The sequence below is a fragment of the Triticum aestivum genome, chromosome 2D, assembly GCF_018294505.1.
Source record: "Triticum aestivum cultivar Chinese Spring chromosome 2D, IWGSC CS RefSeq v2.1, whole genome shotgun sequence".
Classification (NCBI taxonomy): Eukaryota; Viridiplantae; Streptophyta; class Magnoliopsida; order Poales; family Poaceae; genus Triticum; species Triticum aestivum.
In genome coordinates, this window is record NC_057799.1 from 540,723,448 (window position 1) to 540,729,862 (window position 6,415).

Sequence of the window (6,415 nt, forward strand, 5' to 3'; positions counted from 1 at the left end):
TTATTCATGCTAGAAACTTCCGTGTGCAGCCGCAAGCTATTATGGGCTCTAGCATAGTTGATTAAGTTGTGTGAACTCTTACAGTGGTAGACTAGCAGATGTAGGGGATGTAGGTGGTACGGTCTATCACATCGTAAGGTGCAAACACTTCTGAAAGACTCTGTCTCGGTCATCCGTTTCTCAAACATCATGTAGTGCGAGAACCAAGCGGAGGCGATCGAGTCTTGTGGGAAAAGTGCACAAACCTCTGCAGAGTGTATAAACTAATCATGGTTAGCCGTGTCCCCGGTTATGGACAACTTGAGTATCTAGTACCTGGATTATCATGTGAATCTCATCATGTTACTTTAATTAATATTGTTGGGTTAATGATGATACTTAATTGGGATTGAGAATGCTGTCAACCATTCTCAATGTTTAACAACCACCATGATAGTTAAATAAAATTTATTCCTTTGCAGTAGGGAAAAATTGGCTTTTCGCAAAACTGTAACCATAGAGCTTTCCACCAGCCATATATGCATGTAGTATAGCATTATTATGTTCATTATTCTCTATGTGTTACATTGCCAGCATATTCCATGTGCTGACCCATTTTCGGGCTGCAACGTTTCATGTTGCAGACTTTTCAGACGACGAGTAAGGTGCCTTAGTCGTGGTCTTATACTCAGTGACGCCGTTGGAGTTGATGGACTCACTTATCTTCCAAGCCTTCTGATGTTATCGTATTAGATGGCGTTAAGCCATATTTATCATACTTATTTCTCTTTTGAGTTATTCGATGTAATAAGTGTGTGATTGCTACTCTGTTATAAATCCTCCATTTGTACTGTGCGTGTCAGCATTACTGATCCAAGGATGACACTGGTGCACAGCAGCACAGACTGTTTGAGGTCTGGTCGCTACAAAGGTGGTATCAGAGCCAGGTTGACTATAGGACACGACCACTAAGCTTAAACCCTAGAACACTTCTCTCTTCTCATTCCTGACCCCTCTCCACCTTCTACTCTTTTAGGAATGGAGGATGCAAGGAGCAAGTTCATGCAACCAGATGAGGATACACCTTTTGGACGTCACTTGAAGGAAGTCACTAAGTACTTGAACATAGGAATACCAAGCATCACCGGAACCTGCAACGCCGCATTACCTGAAGAGGAGAGCTGGCAGATTCAAGTTCAAGTTCCAGGAAGGACGATTGCGCCAGTCACTGAGCCTATAAAGTTGTCTTTTGAAGCACCAACCTGGAGTTTAGGGAAGAGCATGGCAGCCCACATCGCTATGGGACGCATTGGAGAAGTCTACCACAGGGAGCTTAAGGATACTATTTATCAGATTTGTGGACGCCGAGACGAGCAATGGGAGATGATCAGCACCAAGAAGGATGGATCAATTGCAGCTTTCATCCAGGAGCAAAACCAACACATTCGTCGCCAGGAGAACCAGATGTGCTCAGACAAGATAGATCTGAAGAAGGCATTGACAAAGATCAAGGAGCTGGAGGAAGAACTCAAGGCTACACGCGAGGATTATTTGGAGGAAATCGTCGCGCTAGTAGGGAAGAATGACGACCTGGAGAAGAAGATTGGAGTATTCATGGGAAATCCAGTACCAAAAGCAGAAGATGATGAATGCGCTTGCCCGGATAACTACATCATCATCGACGACACCGACTCGGACCCCAGTGAAGATGACTTTGTTGATGAAGCTGGAGCAGATATCATGGAGTCTTCAACTGATCAGAATTTCTAGTAGACCACCATATCAGTAGTAGTTTCCCCCCATTTACATAGTATAGTTCAAGCACTTTTGTAACGCTAGATAGATCGATTGTATGCCTTGTTTGGATTGATTGAGTGATATTGATTGTATTTGTCTCATGAGCATATGGGTAGTGTTTTCCCTCTAGACCTCATTCTATTCTAAACTCTCATCTTTTCTAACCTATCAGATGCCTCCGAGACGCGACACCGGATTTGTTTTCCCACCGGAGATCACACAGTTGATTCAGCAACAGAATGCCCTGATGCAAGTGTTAGTACAGAACCAAGGCAACAACAACAACAACAACCCACCACCACCACCTGTTGATCACTTAGCCCGTTTCCTGAGGCTAAATCCGTCGGTGTTTTCCAGCAGCACCGAGCCGATTGTTGCAGATGATTGGCTCCGCAAAGTTGGAAGGGAGTTGGCCACTGCAGGATGCACAGATGCGGAAAGAGTGCGTTTTGCCGCACATCAGCTTGATGGACCCGCAACATCATGGTGGGAGAATTACACAGCCACACACCCTATTGACACTGTCACATGGGACCAGTTTCAGCAAGCTTTCCGTACAGCCCATGTTTCAGCAGGAGCTATGGCTATGGAGAAGCGTGAGTTTCGCAACCTACGCCAAGGAGGATGCACCGTAGGCCAGTATGTGGAGGATTTCAGTAAGTTAGCACATTATGCAGCAGATGACGTTGCTACGGATGCAGCCAAGCAGGAGAAGTTTCTTGAAGGACTGAATGATGAACTGAGCATGCAACTAATGGTAGCAACCTTCAACAACTACCAGGAGTTGGTAGACAGAGCACTCATGATTGAAGGGAAGCAGCAGCTGATTGAAAACCGTAAGAGGAAGTATGGACAAGGGAAGTACAATTCTGGAGCTCAGCAGAAACCACGTTTTACCCCGAAATCGGGAGGACAGTTTCAGCATACCCATGGAGGAGGTAGTTCGCACAACCATAATGGCTCCAAGAATGGTAATGGGAACGGAGGCAGCAACGGACAGAACCGTACCAACCCTTCAACCGCAGCTAAGAGGGACCTGAGCCAAGTCACTTGCTTTAAGTGAGAGAAGAATGGACATTATGCCAATGAATGTCCTGAAGCCCAGAATGGAAATGGCAATGGAAGCTCTGGGAAGAAGCCGAACCCTTTCAATAAAGGACATGTGAACCATGTGAGCGTGGAAGAGGTTGAAGCACAGCCTGATACAGTAATAGGTAAGTTTATGGTTAAGTCATTTACTGCACTCGTTCTTTTTGATACTAGTGCATCGCATTCATACATATCAAGGGGATTTGTGGATAAGTATAAACTGCCAACCCAAGCCCTTAGGTCACCCATGTTAGTAACCTCGCCAGGAGCAGAGTATATGGCTAGTTTATAGTGTGATCGGTTACCATTAAGGATTGGTAACTACGTGTTTCCCTCAGACCTAATAATATTGGAATCGCAAGGATTGGATGTGATATTAGGCATGGATTGGTTATCAAAGTATGGAGGGAACATCGATTGTGCCAGTAAGTCGATTATGCTTACCACCCCAGAAGGAAGAAGGATCAAGTATGTATCCCGACATATGCCGAAGAGGACTCAAGTGAATTCCTTATCAGGAGTTGTACAGGAGGAAGTACCAGTGGTGAAGGATTACCCGGATGTATTTCCAGAAGAGTTGCCAGGCATGCCACCGGATAGAGACATTGAGTTTCTGATTGAACTTTTGCCAGGCACAGGGCCAATATCTAAGAGACCGTACAGGATGCCCGCAAAAGATTTGGAGGAAATTAAGAAGTAGATTAAGGAGTTATTGGATAAAGGCTATATTCGCCCAAGTTCGTCACCTTGGGGATCACCAGTACTTCTAGTGGAGAAGAAAGATGGATCGTTGAGGATGGTTGTTGATTACCGTGGATTGAATGGAGTGACCATCAAAAACAAGTACCCACTACCGATGATAAATGATTTGTTTGACCGCTTACAAGGAGCTAAGGTATTTTCCAAGATCGATCTACGATCAAGATACCACCAGTTAAAGATTCGAGAGCAGGATATACCTAAGACGGCTTTTACCACCAGGTATGGGCTGTATGAGTATACCGTTATGTCATTTGGTCTGACTAACGCACCTGTCTATTTCATGAACCTGATGAATAAAGTGTTTATGGAGTTTTTGGATAAGTTCGTCGTGGTGTTCATTGACGATATTTTAGTCTATTCCAAGAATGAAGAAGAGCATAAGGAGCATTTGCGTTTGGTACTTGAGAAGCTCAGAGAACATCAGTTATACGCCAAGTTCAGCAAATGTGAATTTTGGCTGAAGGAAGTTGGATTCCTCGGACATGTTATATCCGGAGAAGGAATAGTAGTAGACCCCGCCAAAGTTGACACAGTAACAGGTTGGGAATCACCCACATCAGTTGGAGAGATCCGGAGTTTCCTTGGACTTGCAGGATACTACCGGAGGTTCATCGAGAATTTCTCGAAGATTGCAAAACACATGACTGAGCTATTAAAGAAGGACACCAAGTTCAATTGGACTGAGGAATGTGAAGCTTGTTTCCAAGAGTTGAAGAAACGATTGGTTACATCACCAGTGTTGATTCTGCCAGATCAACGCAAGGATTATGAAGTTTATTGCGACGCTTCTCGTCGAGGACTTGGAGCAGTGCTTATGCAGGAAGGAAGAGTTGTTTCATATGCTTCACGGCAACTTAAACCCCATGGGAAGAATTATGCCACGCATGATTTGGAATTAGCAGCCGTAGTGCATGCATTGAAGACATGGAGACATTTTCTCATCGGAAACCATTATGAGGTGTACACGGATCACAAGAGTTTGAAGTACATTTTCACGCAGAAGGAGTTGAATCTCAGGCAGAGGAGATGGTTGGATCTTATTAAGGACTATGATATGAGATTGCATTATCACCCAGGGAAGGCTAACGTAGTAGCAGATGCTTTGAGCCGCAAGAGTCATGTCAACACACTCATGACAGGAGAGTTACCCCGGGAGTTAGCCGAGGATCTTCGCGAGCTATGTTTGGAGATAGTTCCAAGAGGCTATTTAGCGACATTGGAGATTCAGTCTACCTTGATGGAAAAGATCAGAGAAGCTCAGAAGACAGACAAGGAAATTATCGAGATAAAGGAAAAGATGAGCAAAGGAAAAGCCAAGGGATTTCGTGAGGATGAGCACGATACCTTATGGTTTGAGGACCGCGTTTACGTACCAAATGATCCGGAGATCAGGAGTTGATTTTGCAAGAGGCCCATGATTCACCGTACTCGATTCACCGTACTCGATTCACCCAGGAAATACCAAGATGTATTTGGATTTGAAGGATACTTTCTGGTGGACCGGAATGAAGAAGGATATTGCAGAGTATGTAGCAGTTTGTGATGTATGTCAGAGAGTGAAGGCAGAACATCAGAAGCCAGCAGGATTGCTACAACCATTGCCGATACCCGAATGGAAGTGGGATAAAATAGGCATGGATTTTATCACGGGATTGCCCAGGACTCGTTCAGGCTATGACTCAATATGGGTTGTAGTCGACCGTTTGACGAAAGTAGCTCATTTCATTCTAGTGAAGACCACTTACACCAGTGCTAAGTTGGCAAAGATATACATGACCAGAATCGTATGTTTGCATGGAGTTCCGAGGACCATTGTATCAGATAGAGGAACCCAGTTTACCTCGAAATTTTGGAATCAATTACATGAAACTTTGGGAACCAGGCTAGAATTCAGTACAGCCTTTCACCCACAGACAGATGGACAGACCGAGAGAGTCAATCAGATTTTGGAAGACATGTTAAGAGCTTGTGCGCTAGATTATGGATCGAGTTGGGACGACAATTTGCCATATGCAGAGTTTTCTTACAACAACAGTTATCAAACTAGTTTGAAGATGGCCCCTTTCGAAGCTTTGTACGGAAGGAGGTGTAGAACACCATTGTTATGGGACGAAGTTGGAGACCGTCAATTGTTTGGACCAGATTTGATTAAGGAGTCTGAACAGAAAGTGAGGTTGATTCGCGATAGGCTCAAGGTAGCCCAGTCCAGGCAGAAGAGTTATGCGGATTCTAAACGTAAGGAGACAGTTCACGAAGTCGGAGACAGAGTTTATCTTCGAGTATCACCACTTCGAGGAGTGAAGCGCTTTAGAGTTAAGGGAAAGTTAGCGCCCCGTTTTATTGGACCATACAGAGTTTTGGAACGTATGGGAGAAGTTGCATACAAACTGGAATTGCCTGAAGGATTGTCAGGAGTTCATGATGTATTTCACGTTTCCCAGTTGAAGAAGTGCCACACAGAGATGGCTGAGATACCACTGAGAGATACAGTGCCACTGGAAGCGATTCAGCTGGAAAGTGATTTGACCTATGAGGAGAAACCAGTTAAGATTCTTGAGTATGCCAGCCGAGTCACCCGCAGTAAGGTTATCAAGTTTTGCAAACACCAGTGGAGTCACCATACGGAAGATGAAGCCACCTGGGAGCGAGAGGAAGATCTACGGAAGGACCACTCTCACCTATTTTCTAGCCAACCCGAATCTCGAGGGCGAGATTCATCTTAAGGGGGTAGGTTTGTAACATCCCAAATTTTCAATTTGGAATGTTATACATTAGATCATCATTGCAT